The 22,545-nt window shown below is 35.9% G+C and overlaps 1 protein-coding gene across 2 annotated transcripts in view; it reads right to left on the reverse strand.

Annotated features, from left to right (window-relative positions):
- The window catches only part of LOC129719063 (tensin-2), a 252,846-nt gene that overhangs the window by 175,012 nt on the left and 55,289 nt on the right, over window positions 1-22,545 (reverse strand). Inside the window, exon 1 of one of the 2 annotated variants that reach the window (XM_055670422.1) lies at window positions 6,034-6,346. The exons of the other annotated variant lie outside the window; for it this stretch is intronic. The gene's annotated coding sequence lies outside the window, so the exon portion shown is untranslated. Of the gene's footprint in view, window positions 1-6,033; window positions 6,347-22,545 lie in introns of those variants that run through there. 2 annotated transcript variants of the gene reach the window in all.

Below are 22,545 nucleotides of genomic sequence, written 5' to 3' on the forward strand. Positions count from 1 at the left end.
AACGTGGCGAGAAATGTTTCAAAATGTTTTCCTGAAATGTTGCAGATATGTTTCAAGAATGTCTCGAAAATGTTTAACAATTATCTCAATTTTTTTTTTTTTTTCAAAATTGTCCCACTAACGTTTGAAAGATGTCTCATAAACGTAATTTATTTATATCAACTGTTTTATATAATTAATAAATATTTTTAAAACTGTTTTAAAAATGTTCCAGCTATGTTTCAAAAACGTTTAAAAAATAGCTCAAAAATGATTGAAAGATTTTATAAATATGGTTCAAATTTTTTTTGAGGGGTTTTAACCGCGATGATAGTTCAAGAATGTTTTAATAATGTTCCAAAAATGTTTCAAAAATATCTCGAAAATGTTTTAAGCACTTTAGAATGATGTGAAAAATGAAATAAAATTTTTAAATGATGGTTTAAAAATGTTTCTGAAATGTTCAAAAAATGTTTGATGCTTCAAAAGTGTTTTAAAATTTTAGAACAAATTGAAAAAAAAAATCCAAAATGACTGCAAAATAACTCTAAACTGCCCGAAAACGTGTCGAAACTATCTAATAAATTTTTCTAAAAACGTGGCAGAAATATCTCAAGAATGTTTTCAGTAAGCTTCCAGGAATGTTTCAAAAATGTCACTCTTGGAACACAGAATGTTTCAAACATGTCTAAAAATTATCTCAAATTTTTTTCAAAAATGTCTCAATAACGTTTCAAAGATGTCTCAAAAACGTAATTAATATATTTTAACATAAATACAATAATGTTTCAAAAATGAGCAGAAATGTTTTAAAAATGTTTCAAAAATGTTTCCAATATGTCTTAACAATGTTTAAAAAACGTCTCAAAAATGTTAGTAAAATATTGTAACGAATTTAAAATAATATTTTCAAAATGACTCCAGAATAAATCAAAACTATCAAAAATGTTGAATAAATGTCTCGTAAATATTTCAATATTGTTTCAAAAATGTTTTAGAAATGTTCAAAAAAGTTTCAAAATTATGTAAAATCTCAAGAGCGTTTGGAAAATATTTCGAAAATGTTTGAAAGATGTTCCAAAAGTGTTTCAAAAATGTCTCGAAAATATGCTGTTGAAACAATGCAACAAATTTAAAAACAAAATCCAAGATGATTGAAAAATAACTCGAAACTGCCCAAAAACGGTTTAGAACCATCTCGAACAATTTCAAAAATGTTTCCAAAAAGGTTTAAGAATTATCTCAAAAATGTCTCAAAATCGTAGTTAATATATTTCACCAATTCAAAGTGATGTTTCTAAACTTAAAACTGTCTCAAAAAATGTTTTTCCAGCAATGGTTAAAAAATATAGCAAAAATGTTGTATATTACAAAATTGTTAAAAAACTAGGATATTTTTTTGAATGAAATAATTGAGATATTTTTGTTCAAAACTTTCTCGAAAATGTTTCAAAAATATTTCATAAGTGTTTCAAAAATGTCTCAAATATGTTTGAAATTATTTCAAAAATATCTCAATAACGTTCAAAAAATGTTAAAAAATGTAATTAAAATCTTTCTACATATTTAAATAATAGTAAAAAAAAATGTTTTAAAAATGTTTAAAAAATATAAATATATTGAAAAAATATTTCAAGAACGTAATTAAAATATCTCAACAAATTAAAAAAAAACCAAAATAATTCAAACTGTCTCAAAAATATTTCGGATATGTTGCAAATCCGTTTCTAAAATGTTTCAAATGTATTCCAAAGATGTTTCAAAAATTTCTGAAAAGGTGTCGGGTAAGTCTCAAAAATGATTTAAAAATTGCTCAATAGTGACTCAAATTATTCTTAAGAAAAAAGTCACAGTTATGTTTCTAAAATTCCACAAAGTCGTCGCAAAGATGTTTTAAAAGAGTCTTGAATATGTTTCAAAGATATCTCGTAAAACATCAAAGAACTTTCTCAAAAACGTTTTAAAAAGGTCGTAAAATGTCTAGGAAATGACCCAAAAATGTAATGTTTCTAAACTTAAAACTGTCTCAAAAAATGTTTTAAAAGTGTTCAAGCAATGGTTAAAATATAGCAACAAGTTTAGAAATGTTCTAATATGTGTAAAGAATGTTACAAAAATGTTTAAAAACTAAGATATTTTTTAAATAAATTAATTGAGATATTTTTGTTTAAAAATTTCTCGAAAATGTTTCAAAAATGTTTCATAAGTGTTTCAAAAATGTCTCAAATATCTTCAAAATTATTTCAAAAATATCTCAATAACGTTTAAAAAATGTTAAAAAATGTAATAAAAATCTTTCAACATATTTAAATAATGGCTTCAAAATAAATAGAATAAATGTTCCAAGAATGTACCTGAAATATTGCAACAAATTTCCGAATAAATCAAGGATGAATTCAGAATAAATCTTAAACAACTCAAAAATGTTTAACAAATGTCTCCAATATGTTTTTGTGTGTTTTAAAAACGTCGCAAAATGTCTCCAGAGGGGTTTCAAAAATGTTTCAGAAATATTTCAATGATATCTCAAAAACGTACAAAAAAGCATCTCAAAAGTGTTTCAAAGAGACGGCCAAAATGTCTAAAAAATATTTCTATATTGTTTCATTGATGTTTTAGGAATGTTTCGAAAATATCTCTGCGTGTTTTAAAATTGTGTTCGAAATGTTCAAAAAATGTTTCAAAGCCGTATTTGAAATATCTTAACAAATCTAAGAACATTTCTTCAAAACGACTTCAAAATAACCATCTCAAAAATGTCCTAAAGTGGTTCAAAAACGTGACGAAAATGTCTCAAAAATATTTCAATGATAAAATATTTTCCCGAAATGTTTTAGAAATAGTAAAAAAAACAATTAAGACATGTTTTAAAAATGTTTAAAAAATATAAAAATATTGAAAAAATATTTCAAGAACGTAATTAAAATATCTCAACAAATTAAAAAAAAAATCCAAAATAATTCAAACAGTTTCAAAAATATTTCGGATATGTTGCAAATCCGTCACTAAAATGTTTCAAATGTGTTCCAAAAATGTTTCAAAAATGTCTGAAAAAGTGTCGGGTAAGTCTAAAAAATGACTTAAAAATTGCTCAATAATGACTCAAAATATTCTCGAGAAAAAAGTCACAGTTATGTTTCTAAAATGTCACAAAGTCGTCGCAAAGATGTTTTTAAAGAGTCTTTCTCAAAAACGTTTTAAACAGGTCGTAAAATATCTAGGAAATGAGCCAAAAATGTTTTAAATAGTCTAAATATATTAGAGAAAGCAAAATGTTTAAAAAAATATCTTAAAAAATATCCTAAAAATATCTTAAAAAATGATTAAGCAATGTTTTAAAATTGTCTCGAAAATGTGACAAAAATGTTTTAAAAATATCTCAAAATCACAACTCTCAATCGTTTCCCTAAACTATCTCAAAAATGTCACAAAAATTTGACTAAAATACTGTTTCAGTCACATCTCCCAGTTGGCCTCGAGGTACGATGCTGGTCTAACAAGCCAGTCATCGTAGGTTCGAATTCTGGCTCAGGAGAGACTGTCAGTGTCAGAAGAATCGTAGCGCTTGCCCCGCAATTTTTACTGTACACTAAACAGTCGGCTGCAAAGTCTGTGTATAAATAAACAGAAGGTCGAGTTCCGAATAGGAATGTATCACCAAGGCTTTGCTTTGCTTTTATTATTTCAGTTATAAAAATATGTTTCAAAACATCAAAAATATTTCAAATGCTTTACTTAAAAAATATCTCGAAAATGTTTCAAAAGATCTCAACCATATCTCATCAATTTGAAATCAAAAAATGATTTTGATATCAAGAATTTCATGCTTATTTTCATTGCTAGATTGCTTTGATTAAAGAACGATTGATTTTATTAAAGAAATTCTACTCAATCCTAACCTGCTGAAAAACCCGATTTTCCTCCCTGTCCTTTTCTAGCTTTTCAATTCATGTACTATCACTTGTAATTACCGTGAAATAAAACCTCAACGTTACTTTTTTGTTGCTATGCGGTTGTCGTTTGGTTTTAGGGAAAGAAGGTGTCTAGTATCAGCATTTTATTCCGGTAAAGGAATGTTGTAAAAATATACTACATATATCAGATTACGCAACGGAAGGATGCATCGAATGTTTGTCCATCAGTGGGAATGGATTTTCTTGACTATACCGAGTTCCATATTCTGTAAATTGTTTTTTTTACATGTTTTCCTTTTTATATTTTTATTCTTTTATATTTTCATTTCTATTTCAAGCAGTAAATGTGGAGCTGACGATTGAAAAATGTACTAACTGAGAAAATAATTATTTAGAAATTTACGAAAAATATAGTCCAGCAGGTAAGACTCGAACCCACAACTTCTAATCTCCGGTCAGATGCGTTTCCGATTACACCACCGCAAGCCGTATAAGTCGGCCTCGCTAAATAGCTATTTTGTATCGCTTGCACACTTTATCGCACGTCATCATTTACTCAGTAGAGAGTATTGTTTGGTGGCTGGCTTTTGTTTCGTAACTCTCACGTCACAGTGGGGTTTACTGCATCAGTAAGAGATCGAAAAGCGCCAGTATATTTTCTGTAACTTTGTTTTAATTTTTTTTATTGTTGCTGAAACTTTGACTGCTGGAATTTCGAAAATAAAATGACTTTTGTTTTTACTGTCCGACGTTTCGTGACTGATCAGTGACATCTCCAGGGGAAACTGCAGTAGCTCTTTTACATATTACAGTGGTTAACAAATAAATCTCTTGTTCGTAAACTGATTGAGGCACATTCTGTAATAGTGTTGTTCGCAAAATATGCATTATGAACATCACTTTTACAGGATACGTCTATGAAAAGTTAAATAAATATTAAAAGCAGGACATTTTTTGTGGAACTACTCCAGTATAAGAACCTATCGACAAAGAGATCGGTTTGAAGGTTTGGTATAACTTTTTGATGTCTGTGTTGGAGAAAATATATATTGTAAACCATCAACGTTTTTGGAATTGATTGAAATCATCAACTTCGGAGGGAATTTTATCAAAGGAACCACACTGTTTAACGTAGAAACATAGAACAACAGATAAATTGTCTATATTATACTGACAACCCAGTTGTTAGGTGAATTTATTACAATTTCTCTTTTGGTTATTCCACAGCTTATTTACTGTAACCAGACGGGCATTCCACGGAGACGTAGGTATTTTTTGGCAGCCAAAACACATTTTGTTGCCATACAGTCCAGGCATACCGACCACAAAAAAGTTGGATGATATTAAAACGACAAAGAAAATGCTGAAGTTATCGTCGAATATGGTGGGTCTATTTTTGGTTTTCAGGAAAAAAGTAGCTCGCATTGGCGTGCGTTAGGACGATCTACGGAATGGTGTTTGAAACAAAAAAGAACACTGCTGTTCTCAAAAAACTTGTCAGTTTTTTGACCGCTATAAACAAAGCATGGTATTGTTTTCGAAGGTTCCTTCTAACAGCTGTTTACATAAGCTCATCTGTTTGCAAACTTATTTACACACTTCACTACCCTATCACTGGGTGGCGAATTGAACACGAAACTAACGATAATTCAGCAAAGTTGGAAGAGAGCGAAAAAGGAGTGTTTGAGTTTGTGTGTGTGTGCGACTGGTGTTTGTAATCATCACTTAATTAACACATCATTTTACGTTGATAGTCCAATTCGACTGGGGAAGAAGAAATAGCGACGGCGGGGGCGAAGGTAATCGCTCTATGGACTGCTGACGCTCCTGATCCTGTGGAAGCTGCGACGACGACGAGGATGAGGACCACCACCCTAGTGGATTGCCGCAGTGTTTGCATCGCCATTGCAGCAACAGCAGCAGCGATTCACTGCAGCAGTTGTTCAGCAGCGACGAAAAAGTGCACCCCATTAGGGACACAGGCCGGTTGCCGGGGTGCGGAATATAGGAAGAAGGACGATGTTCTACTGCTGCGCTGCAGTGGTTATCTAGAGGACAGGATTATCTGGGTTGAAGTCAGTCGAATTGTGTCATGAGAACACCTTAAAAAATCTACACTTAGATTTCACATCTTCTTTACCCACTGAATTCAACTCTGTGATGTGCTTCACTATTCACTTTCTCTCTCTCTCTCTCTCTAATGCACATATACGTGCGATGATAAAAATATTTTTAAAAAGTAGCCATTGGTTATCACACAGCTGAAAATCGCGGACCGCGTCCAACTCAGTAACACACGCGATGGTCGTGTTTTCAAGGACACACGACCCGATAATCCACGGTTGCGGTAATTGTTTAAGGCGATTTACGCGACGCTCGGTTCCAAACCCGGAAGACGCTTCGTGCGTGTGGCGTCACTCGACGAAAGAACCTGCTGCACTGCACTGCGCTAGAAGATCACAAACACCGCCGCCGGATGGAATGGAACTGACTGCCTTCGCTGGTTGGCGACGACCCCGAGGGGAACGTCGCCAAATCGCGACGCTTGAGAAGCACGCTAGAGAAAGAGAAAGAGGATACAACCAAGTCGGAAGGCATTTTAATGAGAACAAGCAGATTAATGCGTCTGGAAACGGAATTAGGGACAAAAGTCATGGAAAAAGAGTCTCTCCTTTGGCTACCGAACAATAGGACCTGCGAGCCGGGAATGATTAATCAAGTGTTATTTCCTGCCATTAATATTGCCGGGGATTTTTTTTTTCGAATTTAATGACACACCCTGTTGCAGTAAAACGACGTGACCTCGCGCCGTTTACCGAACTGTCGTCGCACTCACGAAGCAAATGACGGATTCTGCGCAGCTGGTGGCATTCGAAACATAACCTCCACTACGCGTTCCTGGTCTAAGTCTGGCCGTCGTTTGTTTGAGGCGAGATGGATGGTGTGACAGAATGAGACGGAAACCATTTCAAGGGCACCGAACCTAGACCGGGTCGGGTCGGGAGAAGACGGCGGAATCAAGGGGCCATGGTGCGATACTTGCGGGCGGTCGGTTGTTGTCCTTTTCCAAACAAAGGTGCACTTGATACCGGGAAACGCGGGATCAGCTGTTTCCGTTCGTTGCATCGTGGGATGCGGGCGTGTGTGTGTTTGTGAGAGAGTAAACGTCGGAAGGTTTGGTACGAGGAAAACTTGGAGAAAATCCGAATGAGAAGAGATATTAATATATGTGGGTAAAATGAACCTTCATTCTTCACTATATTACATTCAGACGTAAGACTATGTCTTACTTTTGTACTGTTGAACATCTCCAAATTTACGACAAAATAATTGGCATATTTTATCAAAGTAAACTAGCAAAAAGTTGAGTTGAAAGTCGTGTTTCTTCAAGTAAAGCATAAAAGGACGTCCCATTTCAACGTTTCCAGATACGTTTTGACGACGTTAGCAGTATGTGGTCAAGCGTTGTCATGCAGAAGAATCAATTTATCGTGTTTTTTCTTGTAATTATTTGTTACGGTTACACCTCGAATTCTGCGACCACGATTAATTCATATTTCCAGGACGCTCCATACCTACTACTACGTTAAAATTGCAAGTGAAAAAACACAAGTTCCTTCACTTGTGCAGTCTTCACCATAAGTTTAAACAATCATTCGACGTGCCTTGGCTGAAGTTTTTTTCCGAATTGAAATCGGAAATCGTAACTTATTTCAAATGATGCTTAGCAAGCTCGAATTCAGACATTTTATCACAACAAAACAAAGCAAAATCATGCCAAATAATCTAAATTATTCTGAATTATGCATACTTTTTGAAGATCTGATTTTTTGACATAGAACTACGTTTTTCTTTAGCCTACCACATAGGGATGTAAATAGGAAAACTATTAACGAAAAAGGGACGAAATATGTCCCTTTTTAAATGCTTATAAATCGGTTTGTTTTCAACCGATTTCCTTCATTTTTGCAGCAATTGTTTGGAAAATTATACACGCATCCACCCAAATGTAGAAAATTGTTGATTGATTATGCAAACTATTGTACTATTGATGATTGTCAAGCCTTGTTTAAACAAAAATTACGTCCTCTGATTGGTCGTTATATGATTGCTTCCCAAGCACGGTCGACGGAATCATATACCTTGCAATTGAAAACATGCTATTGGGCCTATATAAGAGCCTGTTTCTGCCGAAGCCGCTCATAATAGTTCTAGACAGCGAAAACAGCAGTCGTCCTCCCGCAGCAGCAGCACTAGCCCTCTGGTTGGTCATCACGTCTCAGTAGCAGCGCGGTTCTACTCAGCGTGCCTCGCCAGACTGCCATTATTCCCCCACTGTTGGGGCAGCATAAAGATCGTCATCACCAAATCCAATTTTGAACAGCGAAATGCCTTTTTTCAACGCAAATAAACAAATAATTGAAAGTTAAAAATTTTTGACAACGTAAGCAAGCATTCTGGATTCTAGCAGTTACATCTGTCGCGGCCGTCTAATTTACAGAAGGTGAAATAGCTTCCACAGTGCATGTTATCCGTGTATCTTAACTCCCCCACTGTTGGGGCAGCACAAAGGTTGCGATCAGCAACCGATTTTGAACAACAAAGTGCCTTTTTGGCGTAGAACTATGTTTCACTTTAGCATACCACACAGGGATGCAAACTGAAAAACTGGGACGAAATTTGTCCCTTTTCAAATGCTTATAGGTCGGTTGGTTTTCAACCGATTTTCTTCATTCTTGCAGCAATCGATTGGAAAATTATACACGCATCTGCCCAAATGCAGGAAAATGTTGTTTGAATCTACGAACTATTGCACTATTGAAAATTGTCAAGCCTTGTTGAAATAAAAATAACGTCCTCTGATTGGTCGCTTGCTTGCTGTGTGTATATGATATGGTATCATGTGTGTATGTGTGTATGTGTGTATGATATGGTATGATGTGTGTATGGTATAATGATATGGTATGGTGTGTGTGTCTATGATAAGGTATGATTTGTGTGTGTGTGCTGTGTATGGTTTTCAACTTGACACGATCTGCTAACTGCTGAAACCGGTTCACGAAATTCACAACCCTTCATTAGTAGACATTATAACTCATTACCCAAGTAAAAATATTGGTTTTATCAAAGTTTTATAGCGCTCAATACAGCCAAAAAAGCGCTATAAAACTTTGATAAAAACAGTTGTGTTACTAGGGTAATGAAACACTCAACGCATTTTTTAATAGTGTACGTAGTTTTTCACAAAAACTACACATTATTATCTATACATTGATGCTTCTTGGAATATATGGAATAAATACTAAAAAGTCATGACTTTTTGAAAAGAACAAAAAAAACAATTTTCAAGTTTTTCTACAGTGTACATTTTTTTGAAGCATAAAATTATTGTCTACAACTTTGCCGAAGACACGATACCGATCAAACAAGCCGTTTAAACACTAAAAATATTTTTGTCAATTTTAGACACTCGACACAGGCGGTTATCCCATAACCTGATGTCCCGGGATTTGTGATGATAATAATAAATCGAGCTTTGGAATAATTTCCCGCGCCGAGTGTCTATTATTAATAAAAATGTTTTTGGCGTTTAAACGGTTTGTTTGGTCGGTGTAGTGTCTTCGGCAAAGTTATGAATAATAATTTCATCCTTGAAAAAATACACGCTGCAACTTTGAAGAGAAAGAGATTTTGTTTTTTTTACAAAATCATCACTTTTTTAGTTTTTATCCCACCATATTCCAAAAAGCATCAATGTATAGACAATAATGTGTAGCTTTTGCAAAAAAAAAATCAGATGTTCAAAAAGTAAACTTTCAAAGATATTCAATTTATGATGAGCTTTTTCTAAAGAAGATTTTTTTTTTCAACAACAAAAATGCTATCTACTACATTGCTGGAGACATATCATAAATCAAACAAATCCTTTTGTCTTGAATAAAAAAATATTTCTTTTTTAATTTTCCACTTTATTTTTAACTTATTTTACCATCACCAAATTTTGACAGATTGTAGCGAAAATCATTGTCTACACATTTAAGACAACAAAACAATGATTTTTTAAAAGGGTACTTTTTGAGATATTCCATATTTGTTCAAAAGGTTCTGGATGGTAGACGGTTGAGTACGAAATTCCAGCAGTATGCGGTTCTAGTTCGCACGCAACTATTCGTATTTTGAACTTAGCTTATCTTGCGATTCCGACCTTTTAGAATGCTATGGTCTTCGTCGAAGCTGTTCACAAGAACAAGGGCTTGTGGTTGTTAGACAGTTTAGTGCAAAATTCTGCCGCTATGTGGCGCTAGGGTAATGCAATTCTCCGTATTTTGGCGATAGCTTATCTCACAGTTCCGACTTGCTAGAAAGTTCCAGTCTTCAGCAATGTTATTCAGAAGCTAAGTTCATCGTATGTTTACCTAAATTTATCCCGCAATTCTTACTTCCTAGAAGGTAGCGGTCCTTGTCCAGTGCCACTAGAGCCACATTGGGCCCGAAATAAAGTGTAGTAGAACGAAATTATTGGCCCCCTCAGGGTTTATTCAAACTTATGTTCTAAAAAGTTTCTAAGTAAAGGTAAAGCTCCAATTTGAATGCTTAAATTAGTATGCGATTTGAGGCTAGAGGTTTGCGGCCTTCGACAAAGTTGTAGATCAATAAATGTTGTAAAACTTCGCAGAGCACAAAAAAAATCTATCTTTCCGCAGAAATCAGAATTGCCGGAAAATGTTTCCTAAGGTCCGAAGAGGCCAAAACAGAAAATGATCCCAAATTGACCTCGGAATCGCCGAAAAGTCCTTTCTAAGGTCACAAAAGGCCGGAATAGAAAATCATCCCAAATTAAGCTCAGAATTGCCGAAAAGTCCTTTCTAAGGTCAGAGAAGGCCAAAATAGAAAATGATCCCAAATTGAGCTCAGAATCGCCGAAAAGTGCTTCCTAAGGTCAGAAAAGGCGAAAATAGGAAATGATCCCAAATTGAGCTCAGAATCGCTGAAAAGTGCTTCCTAGGGCCAGAAAAGGCCGAAATAGAAAATGATCCCAAATTAAACTCAGAATAGCCGAAAAATGCTTCCTAAGGTCAGAAAAGGCTTTATTGGAAAGTGATCCCAAATTGAGCTTAGAATCGCCGAAAAGTGCTTGCTATGGACAGAAAAAGCAAAAATTGAAAATGTCCCAAATTGAGCTCGAAATCGCCGAAAAGTGCTTCCTAAGATCAGAAAAGGCTTTATTAGAAAATGATCCCAAATTGAGCTCAGAATTGCCGAAAAGTGCTTCCTAGGTCAGAAAAAGCTCAATTAAAAGTGATCTCAAATTGAGCTCAGAATTGCCGAAAAATGCTTCCTAAGGTCAGAAAAGGCTTTATTAGAAAGTGATCCCAAATTGAGCTCGGAATTGCCGAAAAAAGCTTTTTAAGATCAAAAAAGGCTTTAAAAGAAAATGATCCCAAATTGAGCTCAGCATCACCGAAAAGTCCTTTCTAAGGTCAGAAAAGGCAAAAATAAAAAATGATCCTGAAGTGAGTTGAGAATCGCCGAAAAGTGGCCAAAAAGCCCTTTCTAAGGTCAGAAAAGGCCAAAATAGAAAATGATTCCAAATTGAGCTCAGAATTGTCAAAAAGTCTTTCCTAAGGCCAAAAAAGGCCAAAATAGAGAATGATCCACAATTGAGCTCAGCAATCGCCGAAAAGTCCTTTCTAAGGTCAGAAAAGGCCAAAATATAAAATGATCCCAAATTGAGCTCAGCGGCTCCGAAAAGTGCTTCCTAAGGTCAGAAAAGGCCAATATAGAAAATGATCTCAAATTGAGCTCAGAATCGCCGAAAAGTCCTTTCTAAGGTCATAAAAGGCCAAAATATAAAATGATCCCAAATTGAGCTCAGAATCGCCGAAAAGTCCTTTCTAAGGTCAGAAAAGGCTAAAATACAAATAATAATAATTTTTTAATATATATTAAAAAAAACAAAGCTACAACCGCATTATTGACGTAGAACTACACACAATGTTATCAATCAATTTTTTTAGTGACGTTTTAACTTGCCCTAAAAAGAACCGTTTATATTGTTTAGGCGGACGAAAATGGTAACATTATATTTTTTTTGTTGTGGAATTAGACTACTGCGTCCATTATTTGGAACTATTGTAGTATATCCCCCTTACTATACGTGCTATATAGGATACCCAGTCACCCAAAATTGATCGAGTGATGACCGGTTGCCTCGGCACGCTTTCCAGTCAGGTACCTTCCGAGGATTAGCAGACTAAATTTCACTAGGTTGTAAGCAACCCTTGTTGAGAAATTTGATTTTGCTCATGTATAATGCACCACAGCTGCATAGCAGATGTTCCGAGGTTTCACTTTCTATGCTACAATAGCGACAAGTATCGTCTTGAACCCGACCAATGTTCTTTAGATGATACTTACTCGGACAGTGTCCTGTTATTAGTCCTGTGTAGATACAGAGCGCCCACTTATTGAGCTCTAATAGCTTTTTTGTAATTTTTGCGTTTGGCGTTATTACCCTTTTTGACTGGTGATATCCTCCGACAGCCATCCAGTTGGATGTCACCCGTTGTTCTTCCCAGTATTTAAGTTCCATTTTTATTGTACAGTTTGAAATGCCACAAAAGGATTCTGGACCAATGAATTGAGAGGTGGAACCTTGTTTGGCCAGTTCGTCCGCTTTTTTATTGCCTTCAATTCCGCAGTGCCCTGGAACACTGTACAGATTGACAGAGTTCGTACGACACAGGCTCCGCAGAGAGAGAACGCACTCCCAGACAATTTTTGACGTGCATTTGAAGGCACCTAAAGCCTTCAGCGCCGCTTGACTATCAGAGAAAATGCAAATATTCGCATGTTTGTAATTTCTCCTTAAGCAAACGTTAGCACATTCAATTATAGCGTAAATCTCTGCTTGGAATACTGTTGGCCATTCACCCATAGCCACCGATATCTAAACTCCAGGACCGAAGATTCCCGCACCTGTTTTTGAACCGATTTTTGAGCTTTGCTCTCGTTATTGCCTGTTTTGTTTTGGGCCACCGGACTAAGGAAGCGTATGCTATTTTCGGGAGTATAATAGACTTGTAGATCCATCTTATCATTTTTGGTTTTAGTCCCCACTTCCTACCAACCGTTTTAGAACATAACCAGAAAGCACTGACCGCTTTGCTTATTGCACCATCTAGGTGCGCGTTCCAGTTAAGCTTCGCATCAAGGATTAATCCTAAACATTTAACCCTTTCGCTCAATTGGATAATACTTTCCTTAAGCCTAAGTGGCATTAGGTTAAGTCTTCTCTTTTAGTGAAAGGTACTACTACAACTTTGGAAGGGTTTATGTTTAAACCTTCTTTTATGCACCATAAATGGGTTACGTTTAGGGCATGTTGCATTCTTTCCGAGACTATGTTGTCAAACTTTCCCCTTACCACAATGACAATGTCATCTGCGAAGCCTACAACTTCAAAACCTTTATCTTCTAAGCTTTTGAGAAGGTCATCCACCACTAAAGACCATAACAGCGGCGAGAGTACCCCCCCTTGAGGGCATCCTTTCGTAGCTCTTACAGTTATGGATGAGCTCCCCAGCTCCAAAGAGATTTCTCTTTGTGCAAGCATAGTGTGAATCCAGTTGACTATGCATGTGTTAAACATCCTTTTCTTCATCGCATTCGCCATGGAAGAGTAGGTCGTGTTATCGAAAGCACCTTCAATATCCAAGAAAGAGCAAAGTGCAATTTCTTTTGCTGAAAGAGATCTTTCAATTTTGTTTACCAGCGTATGAAGAGCTGTGACTGTTGAGCTACCTGTTTGATATGCAAATTGAAATTTAGATAAAGGATATCTATGCATGTATGTTGCATTTAGATATTCCTTTAGTACTTTTTCCATTGTCTTCAATAGAATCGAAGACAAGCTTATTGGTCTATATGATTTGGGGTTGTTCCTATCTTTATTGCCCGTTTTTGGTATAACGAGCAATAGAGATATATACGAATATACGAAATTTAAACCCGATTTCGATCGAGATAGGCTATATTTAGCTGGAAATGAAGATTTTGTATGAGAATTCATCAATTAGCTTTATACAAACAACAATTTGATCGTCTCGAGAAAGACGGTTTATTTCCTAGACTTTGGTTGTTTGCCTTTCATGAAAGCTTTTGAGTCTTTGAACTTTAAATGAAAAAAAAAAAGATACAGAAAATACTTAAATCATAATTGAAAAATTATGAAAAAAGTTAAACTTGTCTGTTATGGAAAAAAACAAGCAGACAAAGAAGATTGATGGATTAACCCGTTCCCGGCGGAAAAAAAATCCGATTTCACCTCGAAAAATGACCTTCAAAACTTGTATTACTCAGCAACCTAATGGACAATTGACACCAACTGAATTGTATATTGTAGATAGATCTTTTCTCTAACAGCATTGAATAGTTTCGTTGTTCAAAACTGCAAGTATTCTCGTTAAGCTACGATCAAAGTTTAGATGTCAGGTCGAGAATGGGTTAGGAAATGTTATTTAAATTCTAAGATAACAATAATCACAAAAAAGTTGCTATAAATTGAGTTCAGAATGGAACTGAATAAATCTAAATATTACAAAAACTGTAAAATTATGATTGTTTGTGATTGTCATTAACGAATAAAAGTGAAATTTCTCTTTAGATTCTAAAAAAAAACAGAAGAATCTGAAGCCACGAATTGTTACTTAGAGCCATAAAACAAAACAAAAACTGAAAAAAGAAGGGAATCAAAAACATTTCATGTTTGTCCTTCAGGGTGATTCTTTCTGCAATAGAGTTGCTCGAGAAATCGACCTTTTTCGAAATTTCCCATTTTCAAAAAATTAAAATTTTTGAGCCTTTTGACCGATTTTGAATCCGGTTTTTTAAATCTTTGGGCAAGATAATTAATGGACTTTTCAAGAAAAAATACTGAACTAACCATGCGAAAATCATGAATCAAACTGTTTTTGGACATTCGGACAGGTTCGAGATCCTGGAGACCCTATCGTTGGTTATTTTTTGGATATGAAATATCCTTATGAAAATTTACATAGAAAATCGAATTATAGAGGAAATTTGAATTGAATTTTTGAAGCTTCAATATTCACCATAGCCACCATGCGTCTCCATTAGAAAATGTTACTGCAATTGTAAATGTCGTACCTATACACACCACAAACTAACATCCCGGAAGTATCTGATCAGCAGTATCATGATACAAACGAAAGTTTGCCGCTTCGGAAGGTTCAAAACCCAGAAGACTCTATCGTTCGATATTTTTGCATTACAGTAGCTTTTTCCAATGGAGACGCATGGTGGTTATTGTGAATGCTAAAGTTTAAAAGAATTCCACCTCCAAAATAAAAGGTTCCGTAAAACATTAATTTGTATTGTGCCGTGCCAAATAAATGTTGTGTGAAAAAAAAAATGTACAGTGTGATATATTTGCTTGAAAGGATCATTAATTACTTTCAATCCAATGCCAAAAAACCAAAGTCGGTTAAATGGCGATCGACATGAATTATATCAGCATTTCACAAATATGTAATTAATTTGGGAGAAAAGAAAAGAGTAAAAAGTTCGAGGCAACTCTTTTTTTTACTAATACAAAAAAGATACTTCCAAAAATCATCCTGACGTTGTTGTGATACTCTCGCTAATATTTTTCCCTTCCCCATACGAGAACACCTTTTCTATTTAGACAGATTATTTTGTTGTTTCAGAAATCCATTAGCCAAAGTTGAATGGATGGATTCGTCTCCGTTAAAAGCCAATTAGCGGACGGATTTTTTGAAACGTCCTACGGAAACCATTTACCCCAATGACAGCTTGACCCGCGTCATCGTGGACCGGTGGTTTGACTGATCGATCATTTCGTTCGTCCGTCCGCCGATAGACAAGGAAGCACAAGCGCAACTCAAGGACGCATCGCACAGCGATCGCCTTAATTACAATTGGCTGCACGTTTCGATTCATGTCAAAATTACGATAATCGACAACACACATCAGAAACTAAGTCACCTACGACGGGATCGGTTTTGTTCCACCAGCTCGTCGTAAGCGATGTTGCACATGTGGTTAACAGCATTCCGCACTCGAGTCATCATCACTGGAAATAGGCGATGGTGCAGGAGTCGTTGCGAGTTGTGAAATTTCTCATCTCGAGCGAAAAAACATTTTTACTGTGTTCACGCGAAGCAAAAAAAAATTTAACAAGCTGCAGGCGAGGAAAATCAAAACAAAAACCATAAACCCGGCTAAGACTACTACCAGCTAACTAACTAAGCTGCGGGCCATACAAGGCACAAATGGAGCGACTGGAAACGGATTATCACCGGTGATGATCGTCCGTATCGCTTTCGCGGTAGACTCAATCGAATGACATCACCGCGCTCGCGAAACCAACACAAACGGGTCTTTCTGCTGCTCGGACAGGTAGCTCCCTGGCAGGTCTTAAGTCGTGCTAATAGCCAAATGATATCTCGATGTCAATGCGGGCATTTGGGACCCGTCAAAAACTCAGGGTGCGGTTTACGGTGCGAAGTGGTTATGCAAATTTGTTATTTATGACCAGCCGGCAAAGGATTACGGTCGATTGTTTGCCCACACTCGGTTCGCAGATTGTGAGCTCAAATTGACTTGGCAAATTTCGAACCATTTTTAAAATAGAACTTGCTTTCGGGAAAATTGGCTCAAAATCTTCCTCGACACATCGTAATCATTCCATAAATAGACAAATAACTGGGTCAAACACTCCGCTCTTCCGATCGTCATCGTCGGCTTGAATGTACATTTCAATTTCGGCCCAGTCTCGGTTACCGCAACGACGATCACCCGCGGGGGTCTTTTTGTCTCTTTCTTCGATTTTATCTTCCACACTGCAGCCGCCTACAAGGGGGCAGACCTGCAGCCTATCGCTGGTGCCAATAAATTTATGAGCTAATTGTTCCACTCGTAAGTAACGCGATTAGCCCTGGCGGCAGTCTCCGCCGATCGCAGAGCAATTGAAATCCATTACGTACTTTTTCCCCTTTTGTTTTGTATCGTATTTTCCGGTGGGGTCTTGCATCCACCAATTGACATCTCGGTTTGTTGGCATCACTGGGTGCGGTATTTATCCTCTCTCTAACCTTGGCCTTCCTGTTTCCGAGGCATTAAATCTGCGCAGTTTGTGTTCTATTTTGACCTTAATTGCCTACCAAATGTCGCCCCGCTTCCCGCAGTTTATCACGAAAATAAAAAAAAAAAACAACGATCAACAGGGCCGGCTCTGACGAGTTGGTTGAAAATAAATGGCGAAAAATATCAATAATTTAAATATTCCAAAAATCTGCGGAGGAAACAGACATGACAGCAACAATAAACATAATAACAATAATGATAACAGAAATATCGAAAATGACAAGAATGACGAAAATGACAGAAATATAATGTAAATCACAAACATCGCAAATGACAAACGTTTCACACACATCAAAAAATGATAAAAATATTAAAAAACCTAAATTAATCCACCTAGCGGTCAGACTCAGCCTTTCTCATTCAAACTTATTATTTGTAAAAATAGATTTACATGAATGCTTAAATCCAAAAAGGTATATTCACTCTTTGGGTTCTAAAACATTGATGTTGTAATTAAAGTATAAAATATGAAATTTGACGTAATGTTAGTGCTTCTGAAATAGCGAAATATAAGAAATGACTCTTAATTTCGAACAATTTAATCACGAGCGATACCGGGAACGTTCAAATAGTACGATACCACATTTAAATCATGTTGAGGCCATATATGTTGATCAAAGCAGCTATAGTGTTGAATAGTCTTTGAATTTCTTTTTTACAAAACTTTTGAACAGTATATAAAATTTTTATTAAGTTTGTTATTTATAAGTTTGAGAGATGACTCGTTCGTATGACACTAGTTATGTTCAAATAAGTCGTGTAATACTTGAGATAATAGATTTTCGTTGTTTTACAAATTAAAACATAATAGTTGCTTAAGTTTGATTACAATCAAATGAAAAGGGAACGTATGGGGGAGCCAAACTTTGAAACCAAGTGTTCAGTCATAATTCATCAGTTAACCCTTAACTATCCCGTTCATTCGATATCAATATTGTTCGAATCTGTTGTGTAGTTTCTAAGATAATGAAGTTTAGTGCTTTTCACATTTCGATACATTACAGACGAAGTTACATTCCGATTACAGCAAAATTCAACAGGGTGTTATGAGGCAGCTAGACCTTTCGTTTAATACTAATTCTGTGGAAATCGTGTCAACCATCTCTGAGAAAAGTGAGTGAGTCCAAGTAGTCATCAGAATATGTTTCTTTTCATAGCTGGATTTCACATTTTTAAACATAACAGGAAAAGTAATGATTCGTTCGCAAAAAAAATCATTAGGGTCTTATGGGGCAACAAGACTTTCCATATGACACTGACTTTATGAAAATCGTTCCGGCCATCTCTGAGAAACATGAGTGAGATTAAACAGTCTCCAGAACACGTTTCTTTCTGTAATTTCTGAACCATATGTTCAATCTTCATAAAATTCAAAAGTTGAGGGTTTTTAGGTAGACCGTTCATTTGAAACCAATTTTGTTCAAATCGGTTGTGTAGTTTCTGAGATATTGATGTTTCGTGATTTTTACATTTTGATACATAACCTCTAAACTAGAAATCAGATTACAACAAAATTCAATAGGGTCTTATAGGGCAACTAGATCTTTCATTTGCAATTGATTTCATTGAAATCGATTCAGCCATCTCTGAGAAAATCGAGTGAGATTGGGAGATTAGGAAATAGTACAATATTAAATTTAAATGATGTTGAGGCCACATATTTTGATCGTAGCTATAGTTTTAAACAGTCTGCGGGTTTAGTTTCTTCCTATAACTTTCAAACCACATGTTTAAACATTATGAAATTCATTGTTTAAGGGTTTGAAAGCCCATTTATTCAAATTCAACTATGTTCATAGCTTCTAAGATATAAGAGCGTTTTTCACATTCTGACGCAGCGCCAAAACTAAAAGTTTGATTACAATGAAATTCAATAGCAACCTAAGCGGCAAATAGACCCTTCAGTGCACATATACACGTACACACCCACACACAAACATATACACATGCATATATGCAGAAAATGCTCGATTCGTCGAACTGAGTTGAGTAGTATATGACATTCGGCCATTTCAATCATTTTTCTACCTTTTGATTAGCCAGTGATCGTTAGGAGAAAGTCATTATGTTTACATTCATTAAGTGATTTCACATTTTTATGAACAACGGACACAGTTACAATCCGATTGCAATGAAAATCAATAGCAACCTATGGGGCAACTAGACCTTTCATTCGACACAAATTTTGTGAAAATCGGTTCAGCCATCTCTGAGAAAAATAAGTGAGTTCAAACAACCTCAGGATAACTTTTCTTTACATAACTTTTAAACCATATATTCAACCATAACGAAATTTAAAAGTTAAGGGTTTTGAAGACAGCCCGATCATTTGAAACCAGTTTTATTGAAATCGGTTATGTGGTTTCTGTTTCGTGATTTTTACATTTTGATACATAACCTCTTAACTAAAAATCCGATTACAATAAAATTCAATTGGGTCTTATGGGGCAAATAGACTTTTCATTTGCAATTAATTTCATTGAAATCGGTCCAGCCATCTCTGAGAAAATTGAGTGAGAAAAAAAAGTTGCACATACATACACACACACACACACACACACACACACACATACACACATACATACATACAGAAAATGCTCAGTTCGTCGAAAGAAGTCGAGTGGTATATGACATTCGGCCATTGGGACCACTTTTATACCTTCGGTTTTTCCAGTGATTGCTATACCTTTCTAGGATAAAGGCAAAAAGGTAAAAAATGTTACAAATGTCTAAATACTAAAAATATCGAATATTTTTATGTCTTCTATTTTATTCGAATTTTATAACTCCTACTCATATCATTCCGGATTTTCAAGGGCATTGAATTTGTTCTTTCTTACTCATTTTTTTCTGTTCCTAGTGTTTTTAGTTTTTAGACCCTTCACTTCTCATGTACGTATTTCATTGTGACTCTCTTGATGTCTTCTATCATCCTGTTTACATTACCATTTTCGATTTTTTGTTCGTTTACGAAATATTCGACAATCCTATCACTTTATCTCTTCAGGTGCCGCAAGGACGTAATTTCGAACCATTGATTTTTTCATAGTTTTTATGTTACTTTAATTAATTAAATAAGTTTGTTCGTCAAAAGTGCCCTGATGCCGAACCTGACACTGTCATATTAAGCACGTATCTAAACAGCTGCTAACAACAACGCGCTGATGTGATGAGCTCGTGAAGGAAAGCAGCGCGAAATGTCACTGCCAAGTGTTTCCCCGTTTCTTCCTCGCTCTGCACTACCACTCACTGTGCCCTGGGATGCAGATTAATTTTATAATAAAAATGCTAAACTCTTCTTCGGTATCGCGTGACGAAGGGACTCGACAGCAGAGAAAAAAATTGATGGACTGTTAAACCTTAATGCCTGTCCGGCCGGGGCCAGCCGGCCGTTTCGTGGTGACACGAACATACGCTGATCACTGCTGGCAGGCACGATTATTAATAGCCGTGTCAGCTCGGACATGATAGCTTTGATCGTTCGTGTTATCTTAATTGATGAAAAGTTTTGCGGCGCAAGTTGAGTCACGCAGAAATAATTTCTTCTGATCCGAGGATGACTGAATTTTGGATATTTTTGGTACGACGATTACGATGACAACAACGACAACGACGACGACGATTGTTCAGTAGGAATTCGGAAAGGGGTTTATGCGGGTAGCGGGTAAATCTGACCACGTCTTCATTAAGTGCGGACACGAACTGCTTCGCAGTTATGACCAGCTGCCACGTCGAAGTTGGTGTTCGCACTTAATTAAAAACAGAAATTTTCGATTTTGCAGATGGTTCTTGTTTCATCGGAAAACCGTACTGGTAAGCCACAAATCATCCACCCGTTTTGTGTGTTGCGAGTTTATGGCGGGGCCAACGGTCAACGTCATTCTCAGTTTTCGCGCGCAGTCACGAAGAAGCACGGCGTGCCATAAATCTGCAATTTGTCGTCGTTAAAAGTCACCGTCAATTGAGTAGGGTGAGATACCGTGTTCCGCGAGCGGAGAGCTACAGAGAAAAACAATTATCGTCACCAAGGCCATCCTGGGCCAGTTCAGGTGGATATAATAATTTTGCATGAGATCATCGCCCCCTTAGCATTAGCTTCGCCAGGCGGCAAGCATCAAACGGACAAAGTCGCTAGTTTTACTACTCAGGCGGACCTACATTGTTTTGATTTGTATCTGCCAGCTGCCGGCTGGTGTTACTTTAATCAACATATTTGCATGAGCGAACTACAACGCACGCAACTTCAATCCTGCCATCTAATCGAACAAGGGGAGAATTCGCACTATTTATTACCGGTTTGTGCGGTGCTGCGCTGTGTGCCGCGCTAAACGAGGGGCTACTCGAGATATGGGGCTTGTAGGGTTTAATTGATTTAAACGGTATTTCAGTTGCCCCCACATCTCACCTTGCTAACCTCGTGGCCGACTGGAAGCGAACTGCTCGAACGAAAGGAATTTTTTTCTGCATTGCACTATGAAAGCATACATTTCAAACTGATGAAATTTCCTCGTCTGAAATGTTACTTGTATCTCTCGATTCAAAATGTTTGACACTATTATTTATAATATTTTCATTGATATTTTTTCGGTTTTCGGCTTTTATCAATAATTCTTTCAAGTCGTGTGCTAAAAAACCTCTAAAGATGAAACCTTTCCTCTTTAGATTAATCGTTTTATAACCACTTAAAGTTTTGATATTTTCCATTCTTTTGCTTTTGTGGTGTAAATGCTTGATATCATTGAAGGCTGAATCCGTTTTAATAGCGTAATTTATTTGTTTAAAGAACTTCAGTCTCTCTTGAAAACTGCTTATTACTCCTTGCTTCAAATTCTGATTACAGCTTTAAAACGGTTGATCGCAGCACTTTATGTTTTTTTCTAGGCTAACTTTACGAATTCGTAGGCGAAGCTTAGAAATTTTGATTGATTTTTTTTTATAAATTAACGAATTTTCGCCTCTTCATGTTTTTTTTTGTTTTAAACCTAGTAAGATAATCTGCGTTATGCCTTTCTTTTTTTCCGCGAGTCCGTTTTTAGTTTTTTTTTGTTTTTCTGGTATTTATTATGTATCAATGTGTTAACACCGTAATGATCACTCAATAATAAATCTCACAAAAAAAACTTGCATTTTTAAATATTCAAAATTCATGCATCAATTTATCGACAGAATAAGATTATCTTTCCAGAGATAATTAGTGAGAAAATCCCACCGCAGACACCAAGTTTCGAAACCACTCCCGAAAAACCTGCGGTGGAATTAAAGACACTGACACTTTCTAACACGTTTTATCTATTCTTTTCTGGAAGTCTTTTTCAAAATTTGTTTTAATGTTATTTGCATTTGCTCTTTCAAGAAGTTTTGTTTTTCGGTGTGAGCCTTGTTATTCTACTTAAACACTCCATTATTTTGAGTTTTTTTTTTATTTTTTTTAGAAAAAACTTAGAAACAGAAGGACAGAAAAACA

This window comes from Wyeomyia smithii, chromosome 1 (assembly GCF_029784165.1).
Source record: "Wyeomyia smithii strain HCP4-BCI-WySm-NY-G18 chromosome 1, ASM2978416v1, whole genome shotgun sequence".
In the NCBI taxonomy this organism is placed as follows: domain Eukaryota; kingdom Metazoa; phylum Arthropoda; class Insecta; order Diptera; family Culicidae; genus Wyeomyia; species Wyeomyia smithii.